Source organism: Acanthopagrus latus, chromosome 24 (genome assembly GCF_904848185.1).
Source record: "Acanthopagrus latus isolate v.2019 chromosome 24, fAcaLat1.1, whole genome shotgun sequence".
In the NCBI taxonomy this organism is placed as follows: domain Eukaryota; kingdom Metazoa; phylum Chordata; class Actinopteri; order Spariformes; family Sparidae; genus Acanthopagrus; species Acanthopagrus latus.
The window spans coordinates 13824181-13833961 of NC_051062.1; the positions used below are offsets into that span (position 1 = coordinate 13824181).

The 9781-nt window shown below is 43.1% G+C and overlaps 1 long non-coding RNA gene across 1 annotated transcript; it reads right to left on the reverse strand.

The window, feature by feature from the left end:
- Positions 1-6467: 6467 nt before the first annotated feature.
- Positions 6468-7550, reverse strand: LOC119015310. Its single transcript, XR_005073278.1, has 2 exons — positions 7425-7550; positions 6468-6787 (listed from the first exon to the last, which is right to left on the reverse strand). It is a non-coding gene; the product is annotated as an uncharacterized LOC119015310 (long non-coding RNA).
- Between the last annotated feature and the right edge of the window lie 2231 nt (positions 7551-9781).

Genomic DNA, 9781 nt, shown 5'->3' on the forward strand with positions numbered 1-9781 from the left:
TGTGTCCTCATCATGTTGTCTGTCAGTGTGGAAACTGTAAATAATTCATATTGTTTTCATGCTATATTAAAGGAACCAGAACACAAGAAGTGACATGTAGTGTGTTGATTTGACATGTGGACCTCCAGAACCTCGTCAGATTGTCCCGACACATTTTAGATGCTTCCTGTGGTCGTTAACAATCATTTACAACAGTTTGACGACGTGTTGCAGAGACAGTGAGGTTTATACTGAACCAGTCTGTAAGAGGATGATGTCATTATTCTACAGACGCCACACTGTGACATCACTGTGACATCACTGTGACATCAGGACTTACTGCACAGTGAGAAGTTAAAGTCCTCAATGTTTCTGTTGTAAAATGAATGTGAACATTTGGACACTCAGACAAAACACGACATCTGAAGACCAACAAGTAATCGATTACTTTAGAAAGTAACTGTGAGTGAATGTAAACTTGTTCAACAGGAATTCACAGGAAGCAGCTCGACTGACAAACACAGAAGATCAGCTGAAGATTTCATTCAGCGTGTTATTGATCTGACTTCTCTGTCACCAGACTCCCTTTGAAAAACACTAGATTTAGTGAGTTTTTGAGGTAAAACAATCTTTTAAACATTATGAAACTCTTTTGCTGACAGATTCTAATTCATTGTGTCCTTGTTGTAAATTCAGCATCAAATCAGAAGCTGAAGATGTTTGTCTCCTTGTAAAAAGTGTCAGTTTGTGGCAGCATGTCTGTACCAGCCTGTCTGCTTCTGTGTCTAAAGTGCTAAAGTCTTACCTGCCAACATTGATCAGCTGTTTGAACACACTGTTTACACTGATTTCACCATTTACACTCCATTTATGAAAGAAGAAACATGTCATTGATCTAAACATGTCACATGTTACAAAGACGCTAAACAGGAACAATATAGGCGACTTCTCTGTCACCAAACTCCCTTAACAAATGTGTCAGTTTAGCACAGTGTCGCCAGGTGAACGATAATTATCTTATTTGTACGATAATTTTGCCCTCTGTACGATGTACGATCAATAATCCCAACAAAGGCCAAATATCCGATAATTTGACCATTCCGTGAATGTGTGGTTGTCTGTCGGAGTTTTTTTTGTGAACCCTGAAGGCATCTGTTTCCATGTGACAAGTTTCCAGCCAATCGTGCTTTTCTAAATGTGAGCTACGAGTGACGTACATGCGTTTGCCTCAGAACAACGGTCATGATTGGCTGAATAGTCCGCTGTGCCCGCCCCCCATGAGCGAGGAGAAGAAGAAAAACAAAGAAGAGAAGAAGAAGCAGAGCCGGTCTGGAAGAAGCGCGGGGAAGAAACTGAGAGAACCTGGAGAAGGAGGAGGAGGAGGAGAGGCTGAGAAGACGGCGGGGCAGAGTCGAAGTGAGCAGCATCGCCTACAAACTATAGAAAAGAGCGGGAGAGCCAGTTCGCCGGCTGGTTGAGACCTGTTGCAGGCTCGGAAAGCAAAGCTGTCTGCCGGTGCTGAAGACAGAGCTGGTGGCCCAATGAACTGTATTAAAAAACACAGCAAATCCAAAAAACACAAAGAGAAAGAATCCTGTGAACATGTGTTTTCCAAGGTAAATCTAATGAAAACAAAACCACCAAACCGACTTATCACAGGCGCCCTTAATGGGCTCATGCACACATCAGAGAGTGTGAAGATGGCAGGTGGATGTGCCGGTTTGAAGCCAACAACCACAATGCTGCGGTCCATGACAACATGAGATGTAAACAGTAAGAGGACTGCCCCCACCCAGCAGGGTGCAGCAGACTCAGACAGGGACTCACAGCTGGAGACTGAACCTGAAGGTAAGCAGCATTCATTATTTAATGAGCCAGCTGATGGCCTGAACTGTTTCATGCACATGATGAACAGGGTTCTAGTCATCTGCCATGTAATGTAATATGTCATTAATCTAAACAGTAGTCTGCTCTCCGCTCTTCTTCATTTGATTCAGAAAACTGCCAAAGGCGGAGACGTGACGTGACGCAGCCCGGACAGCTGATGGAGACCGAGGCGATCAGGGCTACACACCACTTAGTGTTTGTCCACATTAGATGTTGGACTTTTGCTTCACTCGGAACAAACACCTGTAGCCCTTGGCCTGTTGTCTGCTGTGCTTCCCTCTTTTCCAGGTTATTATACAGCAGGTTATATATGCACTTTATTTGAAGTTATAAGCTGTTAAATGCTGTTTTTGTTGATTTTATGAGTTGTTGTCATTTTTGAGGACAGAGACATGTTGTAGCTCTGAAAATAAAATGTAATATGTGAAGCCAGATCTTTATTTTCTTGTCAGTTATCATGAATACTGTTTCTCTTTGTCTCTCTGCCTGTTAGACGCTATTCAACACTAGAGTGACTATAGCGCATCAATAAACTTGTTATTTTGGTTATGACGGCTGTCCGATCATTTCCCTCCAAATACGATCATTTGATGTCTGTGGTATGATAATCCTACATTTCCCAGCTGGCAACGCGGGTTCAGTGAGTTGTTGAGTTGGAGCCACTTTATAAACTGTGTGAAACTCTGTCTCTGACTCATTCTGCATTATTTGGCCCTTGTTGATAATTCAGCAGCTGTTCTACATGAAGAATGTTTTCCTGTGTGTCCGAGTGATGTTGGTGTTCAGCAGGAGGTGACAGATGTTGACACCGGGTCTGAGCCTCCTCTCGCTCCTTTCATTACAAACCAAGCCGCCATTTCTACTAATTCTCCACTTTGATTGACATCTTCATTTAATTCAACTCAATACTGATATTCAATACTTCACTTTCTCACAAGATCCCAGAAAAACACACCAACATTTTTCTCCTTGATGCAGTTTTTAAAAATCTTTTTTATATGTCTGTCACTCAGCGCCTGTTCTGTCTGAATGTCTGTACTTTTTGCAAATGTTAAATAAAAACTTTAATTGAAAAAAAACAAAACACATTCCAGTGTGTCCTCCTCCTCCTCCAGCTTCTTCTTCGTTGGTTTGGGCAGCTCCTCCTGCTCCATGCTGTCTCTCTGCAGAGCACCAACAGACCCAACACATATCTGCAGGGGCAGAGCGCCCTCTGGTGGCTGCACACACACACTGCACTCTTTGCTCTCGTCCTCCTGTGAGCTCAGCAGGTGAAACCAGGGCTGCAGGTTTTCAGGTCGTGGGTGGAAACAGTGAAATGTGACAGAAACAAAGAGCGTCAGTCAGATCTGTTAGCTCAGTGTGATAGAAGCCTGGTTAGTAGTCCGGAGGTTGCGGGTTCGAGTCTTCTTTGGCTTCAATTATTATAATAGTCCGGTTAAAAAGCTGAAAGTCACCAGCGTCCAGAGAAGAGGTCCAAATGTGAAGTGGACTCTGTAGTACGGTGGGTTCAGTATCTGACTGGCAGTCGGAGACATTAGGATGTTGGATTTGTTCTATTTGACTCTGTGAAGAGACGCAGACGTGGAAAATTCAACCTTTGGTCTGACAGACAGGAGGAGCCATGCCGGGACTCGAACCCGCAGCCTCTGTACATGAGCCGCCTGCTCTACCAACTGAGCTAAACGGCACACCGCTCTGAAAAGCTTTGAAAACAAAGTGTAGACTTCTAAGAGTTCATCCCACTGAGTTATATTGGGGCTCTGCTGGAGAAGCTCTGAACTTGTGCAGGTCACAGTGTTCACATCTCAGTCATCTGAAGAATGAATGAAGGTGCATTTATTCACTTTTTCTATTGTTGGTCTGTGTTCCAACAAGCCTCTGTGTGATTGGCTGCAGGTGTGTGTGAGGGACTTCAGGTTGTCCAGGGAGCTGATTGGAAGTCAGAGTTTCAGGGCGGCTCCTCCCAGTTCCTGTAGTCGTCCCTGACCACAAAGCTGTCGGGCGTTTTCAGCACTTTGCCACTTTATTATTGAGCCTTTGTTATTTTTGCTGGTAATCCTGAGATTCCTGGTCTTCCTGCTGAGTTGTTGTCAGTAGTTTTAACGGGGGGTTTGTTACGACCCTCATACATGTTTCTGTTTCAGTGACCCTCTGTGTGATTGGCTGCAGGTGTGTTTCCTGAGTCCAGGTTGTCCAGGGAGCTGATCCTGTTCCAGACTGCCAGCATGTTTGCTCGTGTTGCAACGTGTGTTTTTGAATAAAACCATTTCAGGATAAATGATGAAGCATCACGACATTCACATGTATAAAAATGTTTGTAGCATGCGGTCCAGGGTCACAGCATTGTTCAGGTGGCAGGAGACTCGACCCCCTCCAGCCCTGGTTTCACCTGCTGAGCTCACAGGAAGCAACAAGCAAAGAGTCTCTCAGAGGTTTCCACTCCTTCTTCTGAGCAGCAGCTTCAGAAAGAGTCCGGCTCTTCACACACTTTTACTGGACACGTCTCTTCTCTGAGCGCTTTCAAGGTTTCATTTCTAAGCGCTGGACTTCAAAAGCCAGCGAGCGTCCTGAGATCAAACTGTGAGCTGTAGAGTGTCCACCTGAGCTGCTGATCAGACAGGTGGACAGCAGCATTCAGCTCTGACTGTGTGTTTGTGTTTGTCTTGTTGATCCTGGAGAAACTGCATGACAATAAAGCTTTGACTGACTGATTGTTTGAATCAGCGAATTGAGGCGTTGGAACTCCAGTTGTTCAAAGAGAATCAGACTCCCCCACAGAAATGGAACGTTCCGGGGGCCGGCCGCTGCAGCAGCCAATCAAGCCGCCTGCAGCCTATAAAGCTGAGCTGCTGCCACACAGTCAGTCTTTGGTTCCTCAGTGTGGCGTGCGTACCTGCTCAGGTGAGTGATGTCATGATTTGGTGTTTAATGATCATTATGGTCGACTGTCACGTCTGATGCACTTCCAGTGTTGCTAAAGAGCACGTTGGTTAAATCAAACTAGAATTTACAGTCATGAATTTCCTTTGTAAAGTCACCAGTCTGAGTTTGTTACTAATTATTTCTGCTTGTTTCTTTTACAGGAAACCTAATGAACTGTTTCCAAATCATCACGCTCAATCTTCAATAAAATAACTGAACAGAACCTGAAGTCCTGAACTTTTGACTCTAACAGATCATCTGTGGTGGGTTAGTTTATCTGCCCCTCCAACAGTTTGCTCCACATTATATATTCATGAGTTGTTGTTCACAGCAGACGTCACCTGGACAGTCGACTCTAGTTGTAAACCACGTTTGACTGCACGTGAGCTTTATTCCACAATAATACTGCCTCACCGTATAGGGAGAGTTTTTACTCCACAACAGGCTGAGTCGCTCCTCTTTGTCCTCACAGAAGCTCAGATGAGCTGATTTCTTCTTCTGGTCCTGTGTGCAGGTGAACCTCTGGTCCAGCAGCTTCTTGCTGTAGTAGATCTGCCAGGCGAGCAGCTGCACAGCGATAACCATCAGCAGGTACGTGGGACACCAGGCTCAGCTGGCTCGTGTCACTTTCTACAGCCTGTAGTGTTTCTGTCTGATTCTGTCTGCATTTGGTTTGTTTCAGACGTTCAGAGGAAACGCAGCCCTGCACCATGAGAAGAGGGGCCGACCCCGGGACCAGGAACTTTAAAACCAGCTGTCGTCCAGCTGACGAGGCCTGAAGGACTCGCTGGTGAAAAGGTAGCAGTTGTGAAAATGGGTTTGAAAACCATCCTGTGATGAGGAACTAACTTATCTGTCAGATTCTTGTTGCAACAGTGAACATTAACTTTGTTTCTTCTTCTTCCAGGTGCGTCAGATCCTGAGAGGAAACTCACCGTTATGTCTTTTACACCAAATAACTTCCATACACATTAAACAAATTAACATTTAAACATGCTTAAAATGTAATATATCTAGAAGATAACACAGCAGCTTTTCACAATAAAATGTAGTTCAGCTGTTTGAACTCCTCGTCTTCTACAGGAACTGAGACCAAGATGACAACTCGTCTGGGGGAAAAGCCTTTTGTTAGAATGATTTTAAAATAACTTTCTATGTCAACTATGAATGCATTTCAAAGTATATACTTTGAAATGCATTCATCGTTGACAGTTATTTTAAAATCATTTTAACAAAGCTTTTTTTTTTTTTTTTTTCCCAGACCAGCAGTCATCTTGGTCTCAGTTCCTGTAGAAGACGAGGAGTTCAAACAGCTGAACTACATTTTATTGTGAAAAGCTGCTGTGTTCTAGATATTTTACATTTTTCAAGCATGTTTAAATGTTAATTTGTTTAATGTGTATGGAAGTTATTTGGTACTTGTAACACATTTCAATAAATTCACTAGAAGTCTGAATTTGTTTCCTTCTGTGCTTGTCTCAAATTCTGTATTCATGAGTTTTTACTACAAACAGTAAACTTCATTTGACTGCATGTTTGTCAGCTGTGACCTTTATTTCACTTTCTCAAACAATTAACACCAATTCATCAAATACTACATATCAAATTAGAAATAAAGCTATTTTCTGTTCCATAAAATGCATCAGACAAAAAGAATCAAACTGCACATTTCAACATTGTGGCTCAATAAAAACAACTGAATCAAACATGGTGTTTTTATTTCATGATGTCAGACAGGTACTAGCACTGGATGCTAAAGCTAAGCACAAAACACTTCTAAAAAGTAGCAAAAATGAGCATCTGAAACTGTGTTGGCTGCAGACCTATGAGGCAGGTGGATCTGATGTTTCTCACAGTCTCACTTCCCTCTGAGGGATGAGACTGGAACAGCAAAAAGAACGGACCTCATCTGGTCGGGTGAAGCGACCCGGTGCTGGAAGTCGCTGCCGGCTGTGCCCGTCGCTCTCGGACCCGCTCCAGAAGCCATAGAGGGAATCTGAAAGAAAAAACACGACAAGGTTAACACAAATGTTACATGTTCAGTCATAAAGCAGCAGGAAAACTAGTACAGACAAAAGGCTGGTTGACTCAACTGTTTCAATAATAAACTTTCAGTCGAACTCTTGCCTACTTATGTGTGTTTAAATCAAATGTACAAGCAGAGTGGAACAATAAAGTAGCAGAATATGGTACCTGAGGAACTCAAACCTGGTTAATTTCGTCACTGGCTGTTTGAGATTTAGACACAAACGAGTTTAATTTGTACCTGATTAAATGCAGACTTGCTGCACAGCTGCACTCAGTTACTTTCAATCAACGCTCATTAGCTAGCGTTGCTAAGCTAGCATGGAAAACGCTCGTCAGATACCTTCATTTGAAGCGTTCTTGACCCTCAATTTAACATTATATGAGTCCAAATGTTCACGTAAACACTCCATTTCACTCCGAGTGCCATCATTCTTCCATGAAACGGTTTGTTCACGGCACAACACAGCGGAGCTAACAAGCTAATGGCAGCTAGCTGTTAGTTAGCTACACGGACAGCAGTGTTAGCTCGGTTACTGTCGCTGGAGCGACATGCGAAGTATCCAGACAGCCGGTGAAAACATGGAACAGATGAATGAAGCACTTACTTTAGTTATCTGCTGCTCACACGAAGCGTCCGACCGTCAGCATGTCGGTGGACAAACAGAGAGCTGCTCGCTGACTGGGGCCATAGGAGACAGACCGGAAGTGTGACGTCTCAACCTCTGATTGGGCAAACGGCCTCACCTGGATTCAAACGAGCTTTATTGACAAATCGACCATTGACACTCAAGCAGCGTGTTGTTAAAATGCAAATGCTGCAAAGCAGATTATTTTCACACAAAGCATTTTAATCTTAGGAAAGTCTGAGTAACTGCAGGTTTGACTTTTAATTTAAAGTATTGTATTGGCCTTTATTGACAATTTAATTTAAGATATGAGAGGAAACAGGAGGAATGATATGCTGCAAAGGGCCCCAGACCGGGACTCGAACCCGGGTCCCCTGCAGAGGACAAAGCCTCTGTACATGGTGCACCTGCTCTACCAACTGAGCTAACAGATATCACGTCCTTTCTCTATAACTATGATCGGGTCACTTTGGGTCATTTATCACCAAAACAGGTAATTTTGGTTCTTACAGTGCATCAAAACTTTAATGAGGAACTGTGATGTTGTTTGATTGGATAATGTTCATTGCGTGCAGTTAGACAAATAAAGTTAGAGGCAAAGTGTGACAATAATGAAAATCAGGTCAAGTCAAATGTTTCTATTTCACCATTTAATGCTGTGCACCATCGTCCAAAGTACAGCAAAAAAAAAAAAGTACAGTTTGAAGAAATAAAGCACAAAATAAAACACAAACTAAAGTTCAGATTCAGACACCTGATGTCCAGGTAGCTCAGTGTGTTGGAGGACTGTCATGAAGTTCTGAGATTGTGAGTTTGATCCTTGAGTCAGTCTGAGTTTTGAAGACAGTTCTTCAGATAAAAGAGTCAAAAGCAGGACATTCAGGTATCTGATGAGTTGGTCTGGAGGTTGTGGGTTTGAATCTTGACTCTTTAAAGTTGCTGTTCAGAAGAACAAGTGAAAACCTCTGAGAGACTCTTTGTTCTCATTGTCCTGTTAGCTCAGCAGGGTGACACTTGGATTGGGAGGTTTGAGGTTTTAGTTTCAAGGCTTGATTCATTTGTTTTTGGGTGTTGCCGTTCAAAAGGGTGAAAGTAACAAAGTGCATCTGTCAGATCCTGTAGCTCAGGCTGATAGAGGCCTTGTCAGCAGTTCTGAGGTTGCAGGTTCAGTCCCTGGATAGTTCAGGTGATTTTTATAAACCTGATGTCCCAAACAAAGAGTGAAATCCTCTCAGAAACAAACTTCCATCTCCAGCTCATTAGCTCAGGAAGATAAAGTGCTTCTGTGAAGACTGAAGGTTGTGGGTTCAAACCATGACTAAGAGTTTGCTCTCATGTGACTCTGTGACTTTTGAAGTCCAAAACATATAAATGAAAACTTAAAAGAAGACATGTGTCCAATAAAAGCTCCTCACTCTTCATGAAGTTGCTGCTCAGAAGAAGGAGTAAAAACTTTTGAGAGAGTCTGAAGTCTTTGACTAAATGAAGAATATCTCTCATCAGCAGCTCCAGTCTCCTGGTGGTCTTCGGTCTTCCTCTGTGGGAGATTTAATTTAATTCCATCAAACTCTCCTGAGGTAGATGTTCAGGTAGCTCAGTGGTTTAGGGTGCTGTCATGAAGTTCTGAGATTCCAGGTTCAATTCTTGCCTTTGTGTGAATTCTGAAACTGTTCTTCAAATAAAAGCATCTGACTTTTTTATAAAGTTCCTGCTCAGAATGAGTGAAAACCTCTGAGAGACTCTTTGGTTGTTGCATCCTGTTAGCTCAGCAGGTGAAACCAGGGCTGGAAGTTCGGTAACTTGAATGATTTTTTTGAGTACTGAGGTTCAAAAGAGTGAAATCTGACAAAACTAAAAGCACTGGTCAGATCCAGTAGCTCAGGCTGATAGATGCCTGATCAGTAGTCCTGAGGTTGTGGGTTCAATCCCTGAGTAGTTCAGGTGCATTTTAAACCTGATGTCTACGTCAATAAAAAAGGGACAAACTTATTCAGGGCCTTCTTGTAAATTCGGCATGTGTTAGCTGGTTGTGGGTCGTGCTGCAGCGCCCTCAGTCTAACAGGAAGACTCCCAGTCTGAACTCGCCTCTCTGGGTGTTTACTCCTCACAGTTTACTTTCACTTTCTCTCAGGTGTGTTGCGCACCTGGATTGACCGTCTGAACCTCCAGCTGAAGGTAATGTAATGAATCTGACATGTTGGACTCGCTAACACAAGCTCTACTTTTCATTGTTACACCGGAAATAGAACAAAAAGTGAAGCTCGGCAGTTTATTTCTCCAAACTCACAAGTTTAAACTCGGAGCGTCCGGACACACGTCCGCCATTTTGTGTCGAT